The sequence below is a fragment of the Rhinatrema bivittatum genome, chromosome 4 (assembly GCF_901001135.1).
Source record: "Rhinatrema bivittatum chromosome 4, aRhiBiv1.1, whole genome shotgun sequence".
NCBI lineage: Eukaryota > Metazoa > Chordata > Amphibia > Gymnophiona > Rhinatrematidae > Rhinatrema > Rhinatrema bivittatum.
In genome coordinates, this window is record NC_042618.1 from 30,726,439 (window position 1) to 30,741,262 (window position 14,824).

Sequence of the window (14,824 nt, forward strand, 5' to 3'; positions counted from 1 at the left end):
TCCATAATTTCAGGGAAAGCTAGATGTAGTCGAGTGATTGGTACTGGCAGAGGAGGCACTTCAAAAGGCACTAGTGCCAGTCTCCCATTAAAGTTAAAAAGGGACCTGTCGCAATCTAAACTCTTTGGAGGGCCAGGCAGTTCCATCCAGAAAAAAATGAAATCTGACCATGATGCATCTCCATTGCCACCACTTGTTTCTGGCCCTGTAGTTTTGGAGGTGAGGGAAGGGGAGGCTGAGTCATGCCAGACAAAATGTCGATACCCAAAAGCAGCAGGGGGACAGAAGTCTTGACTAACACTTAGCGTTGAAAATGTAGCGCAGTCACTGTTTGCTTCTGATTCAGATGAAGATTCATCTTGTGTTGGATTCTCATCAGAAACAGAAGAAGTAATAGCTGATGAAGCTTTAGGAGGATCAGTTAGTCTTGTCTTAGCCTCCACTTCAGTGCAGCAGGGGAGAGATGAAACTGATGAGGAGGAGGAAGAGCAGTCAGCGCAGGCACAGAGGGTGAGTGAGGTCCCTGGCATTGCTTCTCAGGGTGCACCCACTACTTCAGCTTCAGTGCCAGCATCCACCCCCAAGGCTTTAGAGAAGGGAGGATCACGAAAGACATCTGTGATGTGGAGCCACTTTAAAGTGACGGATGACCCGCGTTTTGCTCGGTGTAATTATTGTGGCAAGGCTATTAGCAGAGGCAAGCAAATGGGACAACTATCTAATTTTGGCATGACGCATCATATGAAGAGGCAACACCCAACAACAGTACTGCCATCTGGGGATGGTGGCAGTACCAGTCAGGGGACCTCTTCCAAGCAGCATAAAGTGGTTCAAAAGCAGCAGAGTCAGCCCACGCCCTCATCACCTTCTAGCAGTCAGGTGGCAGGCCAGCAACCCCCTGACATGTGGCAGAAGTGACAATCCACCATGGAGGAAATGAGGTGGAGTGTGGTAACGCTATCCTGGGGTAGGAGGCAGGAGGCCTCAAAAGTTGTAACCAGGAGCATTGGAGAAATGATTGCCCTTGATGAGCAGCCCTTGCAGTTAGTGGAGAATGTGGGTTTCAAGCGTTTTCTGAAGGTCGTAGTCCCAAATTACAAAGTCCCCTCCAGAACCAAATTTAGCAGAAAGGTCATCCCCAGCCTGTAGAAGCAGTGTCGCAGTAGCATGCAAGCGCTGCTAGCTAAGGCAGAGGGGAGAGTGCATTTCACCTGTGATATATGGACCGCCATGACTGCTGCAAACTCTTCCCTCTCCCTGACAGCACACTGGTGGGACCTGGCTGAGGCAGGGGCAGCCAGCAGCTCTATTACTGAACAAGTATCAAGGTGGAGGTAGGCTTTACTGCACACTTACCTGACGGACCAGACCCATACTGCAGCCAATATTCTAGCATGCATCAGACAGATGCTGGAGGGCTGGCAACTATGATATCAATCACAAACAAAACCCACCTACACCAAACATGTATTACAGTACACAACTTTGTAAACAAAATATAAACCAAAAAAGTATACTGGTATTTATTCTAACGCACCCTACCACCGACAAAAATCTGTTGGACCCTCCAATCACAAGTGAGCATTTGCAATCAGACTCGTTTGCGATAAGGGGCCACTTTACTTTTAATTATAATCACATATGTCTTTCATTCATCTTTTTATATTTTCAATTTTTCATAAAAACAGTCTCAAAAATACTGATGAAGATAGAACTCTCCGAGCAAATGGAAAGGTTAAAGCCAAAACAGATCACTCAGTCATAATTCCAGATAAATGATTTAAATTTATAATATTTATCCACGGAAAAAAGGTCCCGAAAGTCCCGACATGGCAAGTCCTGCTTCAGGGGAACAGGGGTCCCGAAAGTCCCGACATGGCAAGTCCTGCTTCAGGGGAACAGCTACAGTGATCCAATCCAATCCAATAGAGAGATGTCCATCCACTGCTTGTATTCTTCCATCAGCAAAAACGGCTAATCTTTGTGCAAATACTTTTCTGCAAGCAGTCTGAACTCAGACGTGCATACTTTGAAAAAAATGGCGGCAAACCGGAACTTTTATAGGCCTCTTCCGGAAACACATCGGCAACAATTAGTTCTCCCTCAGGTCCACACTTTACCAAATGGAAAAAGACTAACAAGTCCCCCATCACGTCCTCCATACAATCACACATGCACCTATACACTCTGCACAGGGGCAACTAAGTTCGCCATCCAGTCCATTACTCGAACATCCAAACAATTAGACCTGTACTCCATCATGTCCTTACAGCATGTCCACATGAGAATATTCCAAAGCCACAGAACAATATGTGACCACCTCAAAATTATCAGATCAAAGAATACCAGTTGATCTTTTCATTCAAGCCGTGAGGGTCCACGGTGTTTAAAGAAAAAATCCAATACGGCTCCCAGTGATTCAGCGCCAATTGTATATCACCCCCTCTTGAGTTCTGGTGCACCTTTTCCAAAATCGACCAATGTAGATCAATGAACTGATGATTTTCCTTAATGCAATGTTGGACGAGCGGGGCCATGATCTTCAAAGTTTTAATGCAGCTCCTATGTTTGATAAGTCTGGTGCGGATCTTTCTCTTAGTCCGCCCGACATATACCAGATTACATGGACATTGTATTACATAAATAACACCAGAAGAATCACAACACCCAAATGGGGAGCTTGCCATTGTGCCCCCGTAAGTGCTAAAGCGCACATATCACAAGCGCCACAAATCTGATGCCCACCGGAAGAAAACTCCCTCTGAGTAGACGAAAATGTGGAATGCACAACTTGATCCCGGATGTTTTGACCTCTAAAATAAGCAAACCTAGGGCCCGATTGAAACACCCGATGTAAGGATAGGACCTGCCAATGAGTACTATAATGTTAACCACAGCATTCACATGTCGGGAAAATTTCAACGTGCACGTGAGATCCTGATTTTACGGTCTTTGTTGATACTGTAATAACAAGTTCCTATTTGCAAAAAGAGCCCACTTGTACACCTTCCTAATTATACCATGAGGATATCCCTTCTAGGCAAATCTCTTAGATAAAGAGACTGCCTGTAGCTTAAAGTCATCCAAGGAAGAGCAAATTCTTCATAGGCGCAAGAATTGAGAGATGGGAAGTCCATTCTTTAACCTTTGAGGATGGTAACTAGAATACCGTAAGTAATGGTTCCGATCAGTCTCTTTTCTATGCAATGTAGTTTTGACTGAACAACCATCTCTTACAATCAAGATGTCTAAAAACGCAACGAAGTACTGATCATAATGCGCTGTAAACTGTAAATGCGTATCTTGTGAATTCAACCAATGTATAAACTGCTGCAAAGCATCTATGGATGCTATCCAAATAAAGAACACATCATCAATGTAGCGCTGCCACAGTAATTATATTATTGAACCAGTCCGAGGAAAATAAATTTCGATCCTCAAAATGAGCAACATATAAATTCGCAATGTCCGGGGCAACAGTAGCCCCCATAGCTACTCCTCACACTTGTAGATAGAAGGTGTCATCAAAACTGAAATAATTCTTGAATAGAAGCAGCCTCAAAAGTTCCAATAGGAAACCAGTAGGTACTCTATGTGGTCACGGACGATCATGTAAAATTTTTTGTACCAAGACATATGCTTCATGTTGAGGGATGTTGGTATAAAGAGAGGTAATATCCAGAGTCACTAACCAACATCCCTCTGGCAGCAATGGAAGATCCTGGAGTAACCGTAGCATATGGGACGTATCTGGCAACTACACCAGCGAGACAGGAATCCTCAGGCAGGGTTCTTTGTCACAGACAATGGTATAAACATGGTTAAGGCAATAAACGAAGGGCGCTTTAAGAACATCCGATGTTTTGCACACACTCTGCACCTGGTAGTGAAGTCAGCTCTGGGGTTAGATTCCAATGACAAAGAGAATGAATACCTGCATAGGTTAATACAGAAGTGCAGGAACATAGCAGCGCACTTCCACAGAAGTGTGAAGGCGGGGCAGGTTCTCCGACAAAAGCAGACTGATTTGGAGATGCCTCACAAGCGTCTCATTCAAGACATTGCCACCCGGTGGGAATTGCGCCTTTATGATGCTCGAGAAGTTAGTGGAGCTGCAGACACCCCTTCTTGTACTTTCTGGTACAATGGACATAGGTGTGCAGAATCCCCTAGGGCATCATGATTGGTTAGTCATGAGTCAGCTGGTAAAAATCCTGCAGCCCTTCAAGGATATCACGGAGGAGCTGAGTTCCAGAAGTGCCACCTTGGCTGACATCATCCCTATAGTTAATTTCCTGGATGAATATTTGGAGGCCTTTAAACAGGAAGAGGGAATGACAGTTGAGGTGCTGCATTGTCTGGACATTTTGCAGCAGCAGGTGGAAGAGAGATTAATGCCTTTAACAGAACAGAACACATACATGCTCGCCACAGTTTGTGATCCCCGTGTGAATGGGAAACTCGCCCTACAGTACAATTGTCTCTTATTGGTGAAGGACCTGCTGTTAGCAAAATCCGTGAACAGGAGCACCATAGGCAGAAACAGATTAAGCGTGAAGCAGAGGTGGAAACAGCGGGCACTTCAGAGAGTTGTGCTGCTAGCCCAAGCAGGAGCAGCACTCAGAATGCCAAAGGCATGTTGCCCAAAAAGATTCATCTATTGTGTGACGGGCGAGAGAGAAAGCAGCTGGCATGAGTGACTTTCAGCCCATCCAAGCAAAGGAGACACCAACACAGCTGTCAGTGACATGGAATCTCTCAGAGCCGACAGAGAACATGCAGACAGATCTGCTGGCTGTTATGTTCATGCCTCTTCTCGCCCCTCGCCTCACTCTCTCTACCTGGGATGCAACTCCTTTCGGCTCTGACGGACAGATGCAGCAGCAGCCTCTTGGTCCCGGTTCCCCCGGGCTGGCTTGACGCTCCGGATCCACCATGTTGCCGATGACGTAAGGGCGCGAGTGCGCTCGCTCCAGACTTTGTACCAGTAAGGGAGCGAACCTCGGGGGCGTCCCCCGTAGTGACGTCATCCATTTGTACTTTAAAAGGTCTTTGTTTGCTAACCTCTAACGAGTTAGCAAGGAAATCCAACAGGACTTGCTTCGGCAGTCCACGATACTTGCAACAACAATCCGAGTCAGCGAGGGGAAGCCTTCTCCACTGCTCGGCCTTTTCAAACTTACCAGGAGTGCCCGCTCCATGGGGGCTCCACTCTCTCTTCTTGATTTCAGATTGCCAGAACACTCGGAAGACTCCTCATTGTCTGGAAGCGATCGCGGACGTGAACACAGTGAGTTCTATTACATAGGAATCGGTACTCGCTCCACGAGGGCCTACATTCCTATTGCTGTGAAGACTAGAGATGTGAATCGTGTCCTCGATCGTCTTAACGATCAATTTCGGCTGGGAGGGGGAGGGAATCGTATTGTTGCCGTTTGGGTGTGTAAACTATCGTGAAAAATCGTTAAAATCGTGAGCCGGCACACTAAACCCCCCTAAAACCCACCCCGACCCTTTAAATTAAATCCCCCACCCTCCCGAAGCTGGCCAAAAGTTTCCTGGGAGTCCAGCGGGGTTCCGGGAGCGATTTCTTGCCGCGAATCGTTTTCGTACGGAAAATGGCGCCGGCAGGAGATCGACTGCAGGAGGTCGTTCAGCGGGGGTTCCGGAACGCCGCTGAACGACCTCCTGCACTCGATCTCCTGCCGGCGCCATTTTCCGTACGAAAACGATTTGCGGCAAGAAATCGCTCCCGGAACCCCGCTGGACTCCCAGGAAACTTTTGGCCAGCTTGGGGGGGCTGCCTGACCCCCACAAGACTTGCCAAAAGTCCAGCGGGGGTCCGGAACAACCTCCTCCGTCGAATCGTTTTTGTCTATGGCCGCCGCCATTTTGCGGCGGCCATTTTGAAAAATGGCGCCGGCTGAAGACAACACGATTCTATTGAGGGGGCCATTCCGGACCGCCGCCGTTCTGGACCACCGCCGGATCCCCAGGTAATTTAAAGCATTGGGGGGGGGGGTTCGGGAGGGTGGGGGATTTAATTTAAAGGGTCGGGGTGGGTTTTAGGGGGTTTTAGTGTGCCGGTTTTCCTGCCCTCCCCCTTCCCCCGATTTACGATTTTTTAACGATAAATCGGGGGAATTGGTATTGTATCGTGGCCCTAACGATTTTTTGACGATTTAAAATATATCGGACGATATTTTAAATCGTCAAAAAACGATTCACATCCCTAGTGAAGACTCACTTCTTTCCAAGACGTTATCGCAGGTACAGAGATCTAGAGTTACATTGACAAGATTACAGATAGGAACCGGTACTCGATCCACAAGGGCCCATGTTCCTAGAATCTATTACAGTCTCTCTTCTACTCTAGAAGCCATTTCATATACAGCAATTGTGAGTTCTTATTATTGACTGTTTGTGAGAACCAGTGCTCGTCTACGGCTCCTGTTCCTGAATGTACTGAAGACTCTCTGTGGCATAGAGACCATTGCAGACATCTACTATTGTGAGTATACCATCTTGTATCCAGTATACCTTGTCTACTCACTACTTCTAGTCTCTCTCTACAGCTCAGCGACCCAGAGATTATATTCCAGTATTAGAAGGACTTCAGCCTTGCTGAATACAGGGACTCTACTGCCACCTCTGGTGGTCCAGATTCCAGTCTAAAAAAGAACTATTGGGTTTAATCTCATATTCTAGCCTAGCCGGTGGTTCCTCTCAGGATTTCCTCCTGGGAGCGCTATCATCTACCATCGGCCCAGGGATTCACCATTTCCTCAAAGTGGTCATTCCTTTCACTATTGTCACCCTGTGGGAGCCAACCACTACAGACCACTATCTCCGCTCACGGAAGTATTATATAGACAGCTACTACTCTTACTTGAGACTTGCCAGCAGCTTATATATACAGATTGCTACTCTGTAGCGGAGGCATGATAGATTGCTATCTCAGTAGCGAAGTACTATATACCTATTGTTAGCTCCTCACCTCAGAAGAGTGTTCTTATACAAGATTACCAACTCCTCTTCCTTGGAGAGTTGATACATAACAGATTACTACTCCTTAACAGATTGGTATCAGAGTACTACCTCCTTTCCTTATAGGAGCAGCTAACAGCGAATAGCTAACAGCTAATAGCTAGCTCCTCTCCTCTGGAGGAGCAGGTCATGTCATATTGCTACCCCTTCCCCTTTCAGGAGAACAGCAGAACAAGCTTGCTAACTCCACCCTCCTGGCAGGGTGAGCACCAGCATAGTGCTAACTCCTCCCCTCTGGAGGAGGAAGGCGTATCAGACTGCTAACTCCTTCCCTCAGGAGGAGGAGAGCACAACACTGGCATATTGGGCACACAAGTCCACTGTCTGGCCATACTTAGCCAAAGTGGCTCAGCGATATCTGTCATGTCCACCAACCAGTGTGTCCAGTGAATGTGTCTTTTCAATGACAGGGGATATCATGAGACCTCACCGCTCAAGGCTGGCACCAGAGTTGATGGAAATGCTAGTGTTTTTGAAAGTAAACCTGTCTTTGCTTGGGTTTCCAATTTTCCTTGTGAATGGCAAGATGAATAAAAGCAATTGAAAGCCTTGCAGCAGCTCCAACTGCCTCCTATGCTCCAGATAATATAAGTATTGCAGCACATGCACCTGACCTGAAAACGCTGTGCCTGTCCGTCCACTGTCCAGGCCGTACGTCCCTACAAGGGCCTGACCTGAAATGCTGTGCCTGTCCGTTCACTTTCCAGGCTGTACATCCCTACAAGGGCCTGACCTCAAATGCTGTGCCTGTCCATCCACTGTCCAGGCCGTACGTCCCTATAAGGGCCTGACCTCAAACGCTGTGCCTGTCCGTCCACTGTCCAGGCCGTACGTCCCTACAAGGGCCTGACCTCAAACCCTGTGCCTGTCCGTTCACTGTCTAGGCCGCACGTCCCTACAAGGGCCTGACCTCAAACGCTGTGCCTGTCCATCCACTGTCCAGTCCATACGTCCCTACAAGGGACTGACTTGAATGCTGTGCCTGTCCGTCTACTGTCCAGGCCATACGTCCCTACAATGCCTGAACTCAAATGCTGTGCCTGTCCGTCCACTGTCCAGGCCGTACGTCCCTACAAGGGCCTGACCTCAAACGCTGTGCCTGTCCATCAACATATGGAATGTAGAACATAAAAAGCTGACTTAAGATGTTTGGAGCTTGCATATTTCATAGCTCAATATTTTCATGACCTTGCCAACAGTAATGTTTCTAGTATCATTGAAAACTGATGGTAGTTGCACTCTCGCTCATCCTCTGTGTTCCATTGTTTACAGAGGCACTGTGTAAACCACAAAGTCTACATAGGTTGATATTGTAGATTTGGACTTGAGTAGCGGTTTTTCTTATTTCTTAGAGCTCTTCATGTTCCTTTGTCATCAGCTGAAGTGTATAAGTACAGTTACTAGCTTCTGGGTATTAAAAAATAATCTCCAGCTCCGTTCTTGCTTCACAAATGGCAGTCTCTATTGCTCTAAAAGCATCCTCTGTTGAATTATCTTTCAGAAATGAAAAGATGTCATTTTCTTCTGGAGGTGTGACCCAGTTCAGGAAGAAGTGACAGGTCAAACCACAATATACCTGCATAAAGGAAATCCTCTATTGCTGTGCCTGTTCCGTCCACGCTTTATGTCCCTACAAGGGTTGGACCCTCGATTGCTTTGCCTGTCCATCCAGGCCTTATGTCCCTAGATGGGCGTGACCTCTGTTCTCAACTGCTGTGCCTGTTCGTCAGGCCTTATGTCCCTAGGTGGGCTTGACCTCTGTCCTTGACTGCTGTGCCTGTTGTCCAGGCCTTATGTCCCTAGGTGGGATTCACCTCTGTCCTCGACTGCTGTGCCTGTCCGTCCCAGGCCTTATGTCCCTACAAGAGTTTGACCTCGATTGCTTTGCCTGTTCGTCCAGGCCATATGTCCCTACAAGGGTTTGACCTCTGTCCTTGACTGCTGTGCCTGTTCGTCCAGGCCTTATGTCCCTAGGTGGGATTCACCTCTGTTCTCGACTGCTGTGCCTCTTCATCCAGGCCTTATGTCCCTAGGTGGGATTCACCTCTGTCCTCGACTGCTGGGCCTGTCAGTCCAGGCCTTATGTCCCTAGCTGAGATTCACCTCTGTCCTCAACTGCTGTGCCTGTTCATCCAGGCCTTATGTCCCTAGGTGAGATTCACCTCTGTCCTCGACTGCTGTGCCTGTCAGTCCAGGCCTTATGTCCCTAGCTGATTCACCTCTGTCCTCAACTGCTGTGCCTGTTCATCCAGGCCTTATGTCCCTAGGTGGGATTCACCTCTCTCCTCGACTGCTGGGCCTGTCAGTCCAGGCCTTATGTCCCTACAAGTGCTTGAATTAGATTGTAAGCCCTCTGGGGATAGGGAAATACTTACAGTACCTGAATGTAATCCACTATGAAGTGCTGGAAAAAGTGAAAAGTGGAATATAAATAAATTTTAAAAAAATTGCTGTGCCTGTCTGTCCAGGCCTTATGTCCCTACGTGGGATTGACCTCTGTCCTCGAATGCTGTGCCTGTCCTTTCAGGCCTTCTGTCCCTAGGTGGGATTGCCTCTGTCCTCGAATGCTGTGCCTGTCCGTTCAGACCTTCTGTCCCTAGGTGGGATTGCGCTCTGTCCTCGAATGCTGTGCCTGTTCGTCCAGGCGTTATGTCCCTAGGTGGGATTTACCTCTGTCCTCGAATTCTGTGCCTGTCCGTCCAGGCCTTTTATCCCTACAGGGGTTTGACTTAGATTGTAAGTCTCTGGAGATAGGGAAATACCTACAATACCTGAATGTAATCCACTATGAAGTGCTGGAAAAGCGTGAAAAGCAGAATATAAATAAATTAAAAAAAAATTGCTGTGCTGTCCGTCCAGACCTTATCTCCCTACGTGGGATTGCCCTCTCTACTTGAATGCTGTGCCTGTCTGTCCAGGCCTTATGTCCCTACAAGTGTTGAATCTCAATTGCTGTGCCTGTCCGTCCAGGCCTTATGTCCATACAAAGGTTGGACTTCGACTGCTGTGCCTGTTCGTCCAGGCGTTATGTCTCTTTGTGGGCTTGACCTCTGTCCTCGACTGCTGTGCCTGTTCGTCCAGGCCTTATGTCCCTAGGTGGGATTCACCTCTGTCCTGTATTCCTGTGCCTGTTTGTCCAGGCCTTATGTCCCTAGGTGGGATTCACCTCTCTTCTCGACTGCTGTGCCTGTCCATCCAGGCCTTATGTCCCTAGGTGGGCTTGACTTCTGTCCTCAACTGCTGTGCCTGTTCGTCCAGGCCTTATGTCCCTAGGTGGGATTCACCTCTGTTCTTGACTGCTGTGCCTCTTCATCCAGGCCTTATGTCCCTAGGTGAGATTCACCTCTGTCCTCGACTGCTGTGCCTGTCAGTCCAGGCCTTATGTCCCTAGGTGAGATTCACCTCTGTCCTCAACTGCTGGGCCTGTCAGTCCAGGCCTTATGTCCCTAGGTGGGATTCACCTCTGTCCTCAACTGCTGTGCCCGTTCATCCAGGCCTTATGTCCCTACAAGGGCTTGAATTAGATTGTAAGCCCTCTGGGGATAGGGAAATACTTACAGTACCTGAATGTAATCCACTATGAAGTGCTGGAAAAGCGTGAAAAGCGGAATATAAATAAATTAAAAAAAAATTGCTGTGCCTGTCTGTCCAGGCCTTATGTCCCTACGTGGGATTGACCTCTGTCCTCGAATGCTGTGCCTGTCCGTTCAGGCCTTCTGTCCCTAGGTGGGATTGCCCTCTGTCCTTGAATGCTGTGCCTGTCCGTCCAGGCCTTCTGTCCTATGGTGGGATTGCCCTCTGTCCTCGATGCTGTGTGTCCGTCCAGGCCTTCTGTCCTAGGTGGGATTGCCCTCTGTCTCGAATGCTGTGCCTGTCGTCCAGGCCTTATGTCCCTATGTGGGCTTGACTCTGTCCTGTATTGCTGTGCCTGTTCGTCCAGGCCTTATGTCCCTACAAGGGTTTGACCTTGATTGCTTTGCCTGTTCATGCAGGCCTTATGTCCCTAGGTGGGCATGACTCTGTCCTCGACTGCTGTGCCTGTTCATCCAGGCCTTATGTCCCTAGGGGATTCACCTCTGTCCTCAACTGCTGTGCCTGTCATCCAGGCTTATGTCCCAACGTAGGATTGATCTCTGTCCTCCAATGCTGTGCCTGTCCTTCTAGGCCTTATGTCCAGTCCTAACGGCTGAACCCTCATTGCAAAGGGAAACCTCAGTCTCTGGCAATCAAACTAGTAATCCTTCACAGCATGGATCCTTAAATATAACACACAGTTTTCTTTAGTTTCAGGGCAGAGAAGAGAACTTCCTCCGTCCTGCTTATGAAGTCATGATCTTTGCAAATGTTTAAATCCTACAATTTGTACCATTATACACTCTATGGGCCAACCCATTCCAGGGAGCCCTTTCCTGCTCTAAGGAACGGGAACTCTCCCCGTTGTTGCAGCCTATCTCTTACCACCTGTTGACCCATGTTCAGAACAAGGAAAGATCTCCAAGGTACTTAGACTGTGGCAAACAAAACACAGTGAGACCATGCTCACAGTGAGACCCTGCTCCAGGTCGCCACGCTTTGAAGGCTCGTGCTCCACTCTAGGGTCCAACCCATTCGGGGAGCCCTTCCCGGCTCAAAGGAAAGGGAACTCTCCCCGGGTGTAGCCAGCCTGTATCTACCCTCTGCCTCTGTGCCTTGCTGCCATACACCAGATGACTCACTCAACTCCTTGTGGTGTTCTGGCCACAATCATGGTTGCTCAGTGTGTTGGTGCTAGTCTTTCTGCTTGCTATGTTCCTCCTTCATTGTGCTGTAGGATGTCGATGCCACTTGTCTTGCCGCTTTGCCTGTCTTGCTGCCTTCGAGGGTTCATGCATCTGTTATCAGTGCTCTCTTTTGAAGCTGTGGTGTTTTTGACACTCTCACTGCTGCTTTTGCACCTCTATTAAAGCACTCTTCTTGCCACTCCTGGTACCCCTTTGACCCTTTAAAGTTCCTTAGGTTATTCATGCCACTTTGGTGCCACCTTTCCACAGTCTTAAGTATCTTGGAGCTGTTTTGTTGTTCTGATGATTGCTCCCCAGAAATTTCATCAAAATTGATAATAAAACCCCAATTCTGCAGCCAAAAATAGGCTGCAAAATATTCCCCTTTGACTTTAATGGGAACGGAAAACTAATGCACGTATCAACGTATCGGGGGTGCCAATGAACGAATGCAACGTATCTGGGCCCCGAGAATACGTATCCCGAATCCAACGAATACTTTCCGGCTGACATCCCTAAAACTTACCCTGTCACTGCCGCAGGACCAGGAACGTTGCCACAGTGCTACCAACAGTGGTGTCCTCCAACTTCCCTAGGCGCACTTGAACACAGCACGGCACCTCCTAGGGAGTCTCTACAGTAGGAAGCCAGGCTGCAGGAGAATTATATGATATCATACGGCTTAGTAAAAAGGCCCAGCCATACCACTGTCCTTTACTCAGCAACGGGTCTCCTGCCTAGAAGTAGTGTTGCCTGCCTTGCCCAGCCTACCTCGTCTAGCCCATCCAGCCTTCCCTTGTCCAGCCTGACCAGCCTTGCCTTGCCTCATCCAACCCAGTAAAGTCTTGCCTCATCCAGTCTGTCCAGCCTTGTCTGTCCAAACTTACCTCATCCAACCTGGCACTCTCCTCCTCTTGCTTGATGTCTGTTGTCTCGTCTGTTCGACCGCCTTGTCCTTGCTCTTAGAGTTCTGTCTTGCCTTATCCTGCTGGCCCCTGGAACCCATGGGTTCAACTTGCAGAGAACGGGGATGGTTTAGGTGAAGTTCCAGCCAGTCCCAGACCAGTACATGTTCACCAGCTGGCAGCATGGCCTAGTGGGCTTGCTCACTGGGCAGCATCAACCGCGCCACAGTACAAGGGCACACAATCCTTATACAGGGAAAACAACAAGTTATCCTGGCCACGTTAGGTGGTGATGGAGCATCCAGGCAACGATGTCAGACAAGAAGGCTGATATTTGGGTCTGAATTTAGCCCTAGATTCATCAAAATGCTATAAATATAGTGGAAATAGCACCCACGATAAAAAAAAAAGGTGGGGTGGTGGTGAGGCTAATTTCCCTGCTACTGCATTGCATAGGTAAATTCTGCAATGCACAATACACTTATCGCACCCACGAGAGAGAGCCCACATCCTGCCCCTGTCTCAGACCCATCTACCCTATATATGAGTTTTAGCAAATCAAATGGGGCAGGAGCCATCCCCAGTCACTCCTGCCCTGCTGGGTTGGTATTTGGATCCATTTGGTCCTATGTACCAGCTTTCAGGCCATAATAACCTTTTCTATTCCAGCCAGTCTCTCCATCACATACAGCAAAGTAAAGGAATAGGCATGCCTTGGTCTGATGTTCAGATAGACTGGACTGGCCCTCTGGTTTATTCCTCTCAAGGTAACAAATCCATGCCACTGTTACTTTGCTTGTTTAGCAAATGGATTGTTGGTGGTCTCAGGCCGGCTGGAATTATTTCCTGACCGATAGCTGGTGGGGCAGTAGTGACTGGGGATTGCTACAGCTCCTTTCTTCATAGAAAGGATAAGGGGGATGCCGGGGAATGCATGTCGGGGTGTGTGTGTGTGAGTGTGTGTGTGTGTGTGTGAGGTGGTGGGGGAGTCATTTTCTGAAATTTTTTTTCCGGTAAATTTTATTTCTGTTCAGCAAATTAACCTAAATGAAAACGTTAAGCAAATCAAAATAGGACCTTAAAACCCCCCCCCCCCCCCGCCATCACCAAAAAAAAAAAAGAAACAAAAAAAAGGGAGCCAAAAATCTTTTCACATGCATATCCCCTACCAGCAGATATCCCCTCCGCCATGGACTTCACTTCTACTCATGGACGCCTGACCCCTCTTGCTGATCTTTCAGCGTCTTGATCTGGAGCTCTTGCTCCTTGAGCCCTGACAGCTCTGCTAGGGAGTCAGTTGCTACAGCTGGCTGCTTTCATGCCAGCTTCTCCTTCCTGCACGCTGCAGGCTCATTCCCGATCTCTCTCTCTCTATCTGAGAATCTCTAGACCCACTGAGTGCCTATGTATGCCTTAGACCTATCTATATGGGGGGGGGGGAGTTCTGCTGGGCAGTTCTTATGGCATACCATTACCTAGCCCAGAGGTGACAGGCAATATTATGTGCATGAGAGAGAGAGGATGTGAAGATGAGGTAAGACTGAAAGTATATGGGAAATGAGAGTGTTAGCTTGATTATGTAGGAGGCAGGTGTGAGTGAGGTGCTTTGAAAGACCAGCACCTTCTCTTTAGTAAAAGTAGCTTGTGCCTTAAATAAGAGCAGCCCATAAGTATTACAAAAAAATAAATGCAACTTTTCTGGCCGTTCCCTTTCATGTCCTGTGATACAGTAAAATGGCACAGCTTGTTTGAGCTAGGTATGTTGATTTATGCCATGACAAAAAATAAAAATAAAAGTGACAAACTCAAGCCCGTAGATTATACTGGAAAAATGTGCAGCTGTGGCAAGAGACCTTCTGGAGATATTTGCCCTGGGCAGAAATAAATATAATTGGGTTTTAGGATTCAGGGCAGTGAACAAAAAGGCTGTAAGTGTGTAGTCAGGTCCATGGGCAGAACAGGGGCATGAATAAGCATCGACAGTGACGCCTCCTACTACATGCCCCCTAATTTATTCATTTGAGCTATGCCAAATATGTTGTGGTCCACAACCCCTTACATGAGAGTTGCTTCTCAGCGAAACCCAAATGCCCTGAGATATTCTCCCTTCTT